The sequence below is a fragment of the Schistocerca nitens genome, chromosome 7 (genome assembly GCF_023898315.1).
Source record: "Schistocerca nitens isolate TAMUIC-IGC-003100 chromosome 7, iqSchNite1.1, whole genome shotgun sequence".
In the NCBI taxonomy this organism is placed as follows: Eukaryota; Metazoa; Arthropoda; class Insecta; order Orthoptera; family Acrididae; genus Schistocerca; species Schistocerca nitens.
Genome location: NC_064620.1, coordinates 488,549,770 through 488,559,528, shown reverse-complemented (window position 1 = coordinate 488,559,528; position 9,759 = coordinate 488,549,770). Strand labels below are relative to the sequence as shown.

Here is a 9,759-nt window from a genome sequence, read left to right as displayed (position 1 = left end):
TCTCACACCGACGTTACACTTTCAGTATTCTATCTAAAAATTAACTGACTCAGAATTTCTGCAGCACTCAGATAGTTTTCTCCAGCGTTCACTCTTATATCCATCACTCTCGATACCTGATTCCCTTCTCTCTCTATGTTGTGACGCAACCTTGGCGTCCCTTCCAGCAATTTAGCGTCACCGCATCTTACGCTATGATTACACCAATCGGACCGCTAATGATATGACATATATATTCACAGAACATATACATTAGTATGTTCTACAGAAATGATAAGCATTTGAACCATGTCGGCCCGTTGGTTCAAGTTCAACGTCGATATAGCGGCGCAACACCACCCACCGCTAAAATATGACTGGTTCTCGCTGGCGCTATAAACAGAAGGCAATGGATCAATGTGCATTGAGCAGACGTTCAGGATGCCTCGCAGACGTATGCGCGAACAGTACCGTCAAGTCACTGAGTCCGAGAGTCCACCTCCGGTAGCTGAATGGTCAGCGTGACGGATCGTCAATCCTCTAGGCCCGTGTTCGATTCCCGGCTGGGTCGGGAAATTTTCGCCGCCAAGGGACTGGGTGTTGTCCTGTCCTCATCATCATCCTTTCATCCTCATCGAATTGGCGTCAAATTGAAAGACCGGCACCCGGGGAACGGTCTGCCCAATGGGGGGCCCTAGCCATACGAATAAGTAAACTGAGTCTGAAAGAGGGCGTATTATTGGCATGAGTGAATGTGATGCATCCATCTGGGAAGTTGCTGTTCGCGTAGGATCAAGTGTTTCCGCAGTGCAACGGGTGTATGCAGAATGATTCACGAAAGGCCGTAGAACACGACGAGATGGGTGGGAGTCCGTCGCCTGCTATCACAGCAAGGGTTACGTTCGCGTCGTCCACTTCTCCGCCTACCTTTGACCAATGTTCAGAAAAATGCTAGGCGGCAATGATGTATGGAGCGACGTCACTGGGGACAGGAATGGCATCAGATAGTGTCTTATGACGAATCCAAGTTCTCTTTGTTTGAAAATGATGGCAGAATTTTGGTTCGCCGCAGACAGGGGGAGCGGCATCACAGTGACTGCATTCGCACAAGACATACAGCGCCGACTCAACACAAATTATGGTGTGTGTCCAGCGCAGTGTGACCTACCTGAGTGACATCCTGCGACTCGCAGCCGTCCCCTTTCTGCACAGCACCCCGGACGCCATTTTTCAGCTCGACAGTGCACGACCACATGTTGGTGCACGAACAAGTACCTCCTTGATGCCCCAGGATGCCAGCTTTTTGTTCTGGCCCATGTGTGGGATATAGTGAAACAAACGTTTCACCGCTGTGACCCAAGGCCAATCACCACAGATGAACTTCGGAACCAGGTGAATGCAGCGTGGAGGGCTATACCACATGACGCCATTCGCGCCTTATACATGTCGATGCCGTTACGCGTGGATCAAGTTATTAGGGTCCATGGGGGACCCTGTGTCTACTAGGCAACACGACACATGCTGAACCGAGGAGACTGAAATGTTAATCATTTCTGCAGAACATGCTAATGTACACGTCTTGTGAATATGAAGGTCCTATCTTTAGTCCTTCAAGGTATTCTGTTTTTTTTTCTGAACATGAGTGTTTTCACATGGTGATTTAGTGGATGACATGCTGTAGTTAAGGACTCCAAATCTGACTATAGAGGATGTCATTTTACGTCCTGCATTTTCTGAAGAAGACGGATTTAAAACGGTCGAAACCGTGGTCAAGGATTATTAAGCTGTATTTTGCAAGTGGTTGGCTGTTATTTCGAATGCATTGAAGCTCTTCCATGTACAGTTTATGTAGCCCAGCCATTTTCAAAATCTTTATTTTCTTTTTTCCGTGTGTTATAATTTCTCGGATTTTTCTTTAGCTATACTGTGAAACTTTGCTCTTCACCAACTTTTATGATTGAATATCGACGTGAGGTACCCTCTATTTTATATTGAGTGAGTTTGCGAGTATCAAAATGACATGAATCGCTGTATCTATTGATTTCACTGAGGAGCTTCAATTTTTTACGCCGCCAACAGACAGTAGAACTTAATAGGTGGCACAAATTTCAGCTTGCTACGTATACAGATTCCTGAGCAAAAGCGTTTTAAACAGTCAGACAGACAAAATGACTGATAGACGGACAACAAAGTGACACAACGGGGTTCGGTTTTTTTCCGATTGAGATACGGAACCATAAAACTGCTGTGAAGTGCATGGGACGGTATACTTCCTACTGTATCACTTACAAAGGATTTTTCCAGTTCCATTATAATATGGCGTGACGGAAGAATGACGGCTTAAATGCCTCTGTGCGCGCTGTGATTAGTGTAATCTTGTCTTCCTGCTGTCTACAAGAGCGATAAGTAGGGGCGTCTAGTACTTCCTGATATTCCATACTTACAACTGTTTCTGTTGTGACCAGACGAAATTACTTTCGTTTGGCCACAACTGTGTTTTCCTCGATTGATCAGGTAGAAAGCTCGTTACACTAGAACGCATGAAATATTAGTTCACTTTATTACATAAATGAATAAACAATTTACTTAACTTCAACGTGGATCTTTGTCACAGGAATGGTTGAAAAGTTACAACTGTTATTTACTATTAGAACATCACTTCGTGCACAGATGAATAAACTGTCCTCTTGCACTACAATGTTCCACATTTCAATGAACGAATCCATCAGAAACTTTAAGTATTACACTGGCCCTCCACTATGATGTTGAGTCCTTCAGATGAGGTCACGAACTGGGTCAGAGATCTTGCTAGTTAGACACTATATTGACCTGAGCGTAAGGGCACTGCTATGCTGAAAAGGGGAACACGGCAAGTGCCATAACAGATTTCCCAGAAACTTCACTCAGTTGAAGAGGAGCAGCCAAAATAAGTGAACACATGCCTCAGCTTATATGTAGATACTCGACCGTTTCTAAGAAAACAATCAAGTTTTTCGAGTAATGTAGATGCCTTTTAGTGAATGTTCATCTCAGCTCAACTGCTGGCACTCCATTTCACTTTTGCGTCCCATGTTCAAAACCTGATCACTGGTTTTATTTTCTTTATTTTATTTTTCTATTTATGTACCAATGTCTGTAGAAGGTTACTACAGAAATGTTTTACATCAAGTTAGGAGACCCAAAATAACAACTGAATTTCAAAATAACTGTTTTAGATTTATTGTATAATATTATATACGTGTATGGTATTTTCAGGAGCTATAGTCTTTTTAATTTCTATATTCTTATATTCCAATGTTATAACAATTCTTAATTCTTGTATCTTGTTCTTATGTTTATTCTTGAGGAAGATTTGGTGGATTCTCTTGGATCATACCATTCACACAAATATTCTTAAAATTGACGCTTTCAACAGCACAAGCAACATGTGAAGGTGGATTTGTTCCAGCGAGATTTCTTCGTGTGACCCTCGCACAGGAAACAAACATCGATATCATTGCAGAAGATTTCAAGCGCCGGCAATAATTTAGCGGAAAACAACGCATAGCGGACTACTTTTCAGAAAACTGTTGCTTTCAGTTGATAATGAATCAAGATACACTAAAGGAAACTCGCCAAAAACAATTTCAAAGCATTTTTCCATTCATTTGTTGTTTTTATTTATCTTTATGTTCGTTCATAATTAGTAGACGAATAAGGACAACTTCATTTCAGTTTATATTGTGAAACATGGACAGATGAATAAGAAAGAAAATGACAATAATAAACGGGTTTCGAATAGTGGGTGCAAAAGTCTGAAGTCACAACGACAGGCACTGTGCCACCGCTTCGGTCAAATTAATTGCTCGATAAAAGGCACATAATGTAACTCGAAAATTTAACTACAGTTGTGTCAGAAACAGTCCGGAACTTCTGGAAAACTAGGCTATGGCACTTTCTATGTTCTCTTCTGAGAATAGAGGCATGATATTCAGGAGCGCCTCCCATACGTTGTAAAGGATAGGAGCGAACTCTCGCAGATGTCTTTGGTACTGATTCGTATTGCCAACATTGGTGTGACAAAGCGATGTCTGTACAATACCACAGTTTCTTGAAACTTCTCGGGTAGGTTAGTTTCTACGCTGCTGGAAAAAAATTAGTACACCTGGGAAGACGACGGTGATATTGATCCGATGACAGCATATGCCACCTGGATGACTACAGAAGTACTAATAATGGCTTCAACGTCGTCAGCCAACAGATAGCGTAGTGGCATAGCTACCAGAGCGCCATCTGTGTGTACCCTTTACCAGGGAATGATCACAGCCAGAAGGCAATGTGGTGCAAACTTGTGAAGCAAGCATGCAAAAACGCCACGCAGGCGCATTCGTGCTTCCTATGGCTAACCGAGCGAGGTTTGAAGAGGTCAAATTATTGCCTTCTGAGTGGCGGAATGAACCTGTCGGATAACTGTCACACAAGTTGGACGTGCTGCGTCAGTTTCGGAAATCAGTGGCGACGAGTACATTCCCACACACTCAAATACGAGGTTCTAGACGTCCCTGCAGCGCAGACGCGTGCCAGGATAGTCGTATTGTAAGGGCAGCAGTGGCAGATCGTTCAGCTGCCACTACAAAGATAAGAGGGCTCGTGAGCCCAGACGTATCAGCATGAACTTTCGCGGTTATCAGCAGAGGGACTGTGAGCATCCAAACCTCTCGCCAGGCTTCTACTCACCCCACAGCATTGAAGTACACACTACGTAGGTCGACACTTGGTAGCTCAGAACAGCTTGTACTGTCGATTTGTAAATGTTATCATTTCACGTACTCGCTATGCGCTGTTGCAACAATAAATACTGAGTGAATTGGAAACCTCTAAAGAGGTGTGATAATTATTTTCCGGCGTGTACATTCAAGAATTCGTCCGTTCCGGTTCCTCACTATCTCCGTGATGCTCTTTCACGAGTCAAACAAAACTGTGACCATATTCGCTGGGGTTCTTGTACACGTTCAGTATACCCTCACAGTCCAATTTGTTGTACGCCCCGCACATTTAACAAGTGTCTCGTAAGCATTCTCCTTTTTGGACTGATGGCGTTTTTCGGTATCTTACCAATTAATCGAAGTTCGCTGGTTTCTTTAACTATGATTAACAAAAGGACTGCGACTTCTCTTCATCGCCAGTTTCGTCCAAATTTGTGGTGTATGCAGGGCTTCGCTAGGAATCAAAGTACAAGAAATGGGAGCTCCTTATGGTCAAGCACTTAGAAAAAAAGAAATAGAATTGTCGGCGCGACTCGGGTGAGGCACGGGCTGCTTTTGTTGACATAGATTCCAATCAGCGGTTGGCGTAGTGGAAAGAGTACAGAACTGTAATCTGACGATCGTAAGCGCAATCCCTACGCTGAGAAATTTTTAAATTTTCAGGTTTTACGTTACTGATACTCCAGATAAAAATCAAAAATCTAATTACAGTGTATTTAAAATATTTTCGTAGAAGGAAAGTCGAAGGAAAATCTGGGACTGTAAATAAATTTCCAGGAATCAATTCGAGGTGTAAACGAGAACTTGGTATATAAAATTAAATAATTATGTTATTTTAGAGTACGTGATTCACACACGCTACACAACGTAAAGACCGGGAAGCAGTAATTTTCTCAGAATCGTGCAACGTTGTAAACCCCTCATTTTTACAATTACAGTTAAGGTTTCCGTGCAAAAGCGATGTTTACATACGTAAAAGACACCTTCCCACCCCTGAATGAAGGATGTCGACTCATCGCTGGTTGCTTCAGACCAACATATTGTGGTACAATTTTCTGTTTGGCAGGTATCGGACCACCAGATATCAAAAGAGAATTTACTTCCAAGAAAGAGAGATCAAAACCACTTGGCTCACACGAGTACCCATTGTATGGACATCAACCTGTCCACCAACGAATGAGGTCTAGGAGGAGTTTCCTCTACGAAACCGAAAAAAAGTACCTCCTCAGACTGGAAGGTGAAGATTGTAAAGAACTAGAAACACTCCCAATCCTGTTTAGATGCTATCAATCGAGCATCACCATCACGACAAGGACAGGAACTCACCTTGCTGGTTGGCTGCTGTCAATCGAACATATCTCCCCAGGACATGAGGAACACCGGTCGACGGGGAAACTGTTAATGACTTGGAGGATCCAAAATAAGTGTAGTAAAGTGGGGCTTCAATAGCCCATCCAGATTGTGCGAAAGTGGAGAAGATCAAACCACAGGCCGTTTCATGAACTGCAACAAGTGCCGTTTAAGACGCATAGTGGAGGACTTGGTGGCAGCAACACATAGAAACTAAAACTAATCTAAACTCCTCCCGAACAGGCCATGAAGGCCCAATGGTACCGACTGGCCGCCGTGTCATCCTCAACCCAAAGGCGCCATTGGATACGGATATGGAAGGGCATGTGGTCAGCACACCGCTCTCCCGGCCGTATGTCACTTTCCGAGACCGGAGCCGCTACTTCTCCATGAAGTAGCTCCTCAGTTTGCCTCACAAGGGCTGAATGCACCCCGCTTACCAAAAGCGCCCGGCAGACCGGATGGAGCCCCATCCAACTGCTAGCCCAGCCCATCAGCGCTTAACTTCGGTGATCTGACGGGAACCGGTGTTACCGCTGCGGCAAGGCCTTTGGAGCGGCAACACATAGTTCCTGTGATTTGGCCAAATTCTGGGTTGACGCTATTTGATATGTTTCGTCATTAAGTGACATTGTGTGATGCAGTTTGTATATATCTCATAATTTACTTGTGATACAAAAAGAATCATATGAGACGTACACCATCTAATGGCGATGGCAAACTGTGCAACCTACTGCAGAAAGGAAATAAATATTAGTTATTTTACTACTTGAATTCTAACTAGATTCATTGCGTATCTATTTCAAGGTGCATTTTTTAATTTTAAATATATTAAGTCATAAACTAATTTCCAACAAACTGATATAATTTATTAGACTGCTGTTGTGCTGTAAATAACTTACTGGGCGAGGCTGAGTAAAAATCAAGACACCTTCCGCGGCTGATGAAAGAAGCCACAGAAGCGGGTACTTACGTCTCAGAAAGGAGATCTGCGGCAGCGCAGGTGACCTGATTACTTCACGTCCATGCAATGGTTATGTTATGTTGTCTTGGGTATTAATAAACCGCTTCAGCTGTGTTTAGTCCTATATTTTTAGACCACTACTGATTTCTTGGCACTAAGAGCAGTGTCTTCAGGTGAATATCTGTATAACAGTAAATCCACAAGAAATAACAACCCTGAGATACACACTGGTGTGGTAAATTCTTTACAAATTCTAAAAAAATTTAAAAAATATTAAGAACTTTTACATAAGAAAATCAAAATGTCAGTTTTTGCACAACTGAAATATTAGAGCGGGAAAGCTTGGAAACTTTTTACCCAATATTCCTTGTCAGTCAGAACAAAACGCCGCTAAAGACGTAATGTCATAGAATAAAACAGCCGGATTCCAATATATGGGATGGGTCCCAAACAAATCATATCACAGTGAGCCATTGGTAAGAAGAAAATAAATGAAAACTATTGAGACCTAATCTAGGACCAGAATCAAAAACCAAGAAGTGGTTGTCACAAAACGGAGGGATGTTCTACCTGGATCAAATCGGTCAACTAGATAACTATTGACGGAAAAGCAGAACCGAAAACCACCCTTACCGCTTCTCCGATCTATACGGAATCTCGAACAGGGGACGCGGCCGCGTGCTATTTTATACTGACGACGGGAAGGTAAAGTGCCTGCCTGTGGACGAATCGCGCATGCGCTGATGATGCGAGGGTTCGACCGAATGATTGGTGGTCTTTTGAGGGATACTCGAACGGTGAATGACAAGAAGGAATATTGGGATAAAAAGTACAAAAACCTTTTTTGAAGAACAATCTGTAGAATAACAAAATGATAGTGATAGTTGAAATGTTCTTCGTTAATAACGCCACTGAGTTATGCGAAAGCTAGAGCGCAAAAGAGGTACGCTGTGCATATAGCAGCTGTAGAAATATGAAACTCGAATTTGGGTATAATAATTACTCGTCTGTTGCTTGAAGCCGGCCAGAGTGGCCGAGCGGTTCCAGGCGCTACAGTCTGGAACCGCGCGACCGCTACGGTCGCAGGTTCGAATCCTGCCTCGGGCATAGATATGTGTGATTTCCTTAGGTTAGTTAGGTTTAAGTAGTTCTAAGTTTTAGGGGACTGCTGACCTCAGAAGTTAAGTCCCATAGTGCTCAGAGCCATTTGAACAATTTTTTTGTTGCTTGGAACTGATAAACAATATTTTATACAAAATAATCTACGGTACATTGCTATTTACACATTTGTCCAACCTCTCCCGCAGGCTATGAATGCCACGCCTAAAAAACACGTCGTATTTTGAAGCGAACGAGTCAGCGAGTCGTTTTCGTACATTTTCATACGAATTGAAGCGTTATTCAGCGAGAGCGTGTCCCAGGGATGCAAACAGATGATAATCGGACGGATCCAAGTCTGGAGAATAAATCGCATGCCCTAGTATTTCCTAACTGAACGACTCGATCGATTCCCTGACCCGTTTTGCTGTGTGTGGTGGGCGTTATCATGGAGCAATATAACTCTGTGTTGCCCTTTTCCATATTCCGGTCGTTTTTCACGTAACGCTCGATTTAAATCGATAATTTTCTGTTGGTAACGAACAGTGCTAACGGTTTCAGCAGCAGGTTTTAGCAGCTCGTAATAGATGACACCCTTACGATCCCATCAAATACAGAGCATTTTCTTCTTTCCATAGCGATTTGGTCTTAGAGTGGACGTGGATGGTTTGCTTGTAAACTCCCATGATTTACCACTCCTAAGATTCTTAAAATATATTCATTTTTTAATTGTTTGTCGCTATTCGATAGAGAAACGACTTTCCTTAGTATCTCGCGAGCAGCACTTCATAAGTGGTCTACTGATTTGCTTGCTGTCTTTCATTCAGTTCATGTGGAACCTATTTTCACACTTTGTGCCCCTTTCCCCCTTCAGTCGAAGAGCAAAGGTTTTCGGCGTCACATCCAAATGTTCCGCAAGTTCCTGTTGAGTGTGATTATCATCTTCACTCAATACGGCCTGCCTTTCGTTGTCTTCGAACTTTTTCGGTGGTTCCCCGCGCTCGTTGTTTTTTTTTTCTTTGTTTTTCTTTATTGGATTTCAATTCCCCCCATCCCTGAGCGGGGATGGGGGGGGGGGGGGGGGGCGGGCTAGCAGCAGCGTAATATGCTGCACTACAGCCTACAGAAAAGTAAAAAAAACGTAATGAGAATAGAAACAAACAAGAAAAACAGGCTATAAAACGGTGACATAGTAAAAAATTGTAAAATGACGGTAAGTTGTGGAATTTAAAATACAAAGACACTGCAGTGACGATGCGGATGAAGAAGTAGACAGGCACAATTAAAAAAACACGGCGACAGTCTGGCTTCTGTTCGCACAAGATAAAAAACACAACAAGTGACAGTATGGCAGCTGTTCTTAACACTGACAGGGGACGCACAACACTGAACACTCACTTATAACAGCACTATACAGGTGACATGGCGGCAGATGGGGGGGGGGGGGAGGGAGGACCGGGACCTATGACGGGGAAAAGGGGGAGGAGAGGAAAAGAAAAAATGGGGGAGCCGATTGAGGCAGGGGACATTGAAAAAGGGGGGGGGGGTTGGGAGGACGCGAGAAGGAGTGGGAAAGGCAGTGGAGGGGAGAGCAGAAAGGACTCAGGGGAGAGAAGGGAAGCA

The 9,759-nt window shown here is 43.4% G+C and overlaps 1 pseudogene; it reads right to left on the bottom strand.

Annotated features, from left to right (window-relative positions):
- Positions 1–6,511: 6,511 nt before the first annotated feature.
- On the bottom strand, positions 6,512–6,629 carry LOC126196044 (5S ribosomal RNA; annotated as a pseudogene).
- Between the last annotated feature and the right edge of the window lie 3,130 nt (positions 6,630–9,759).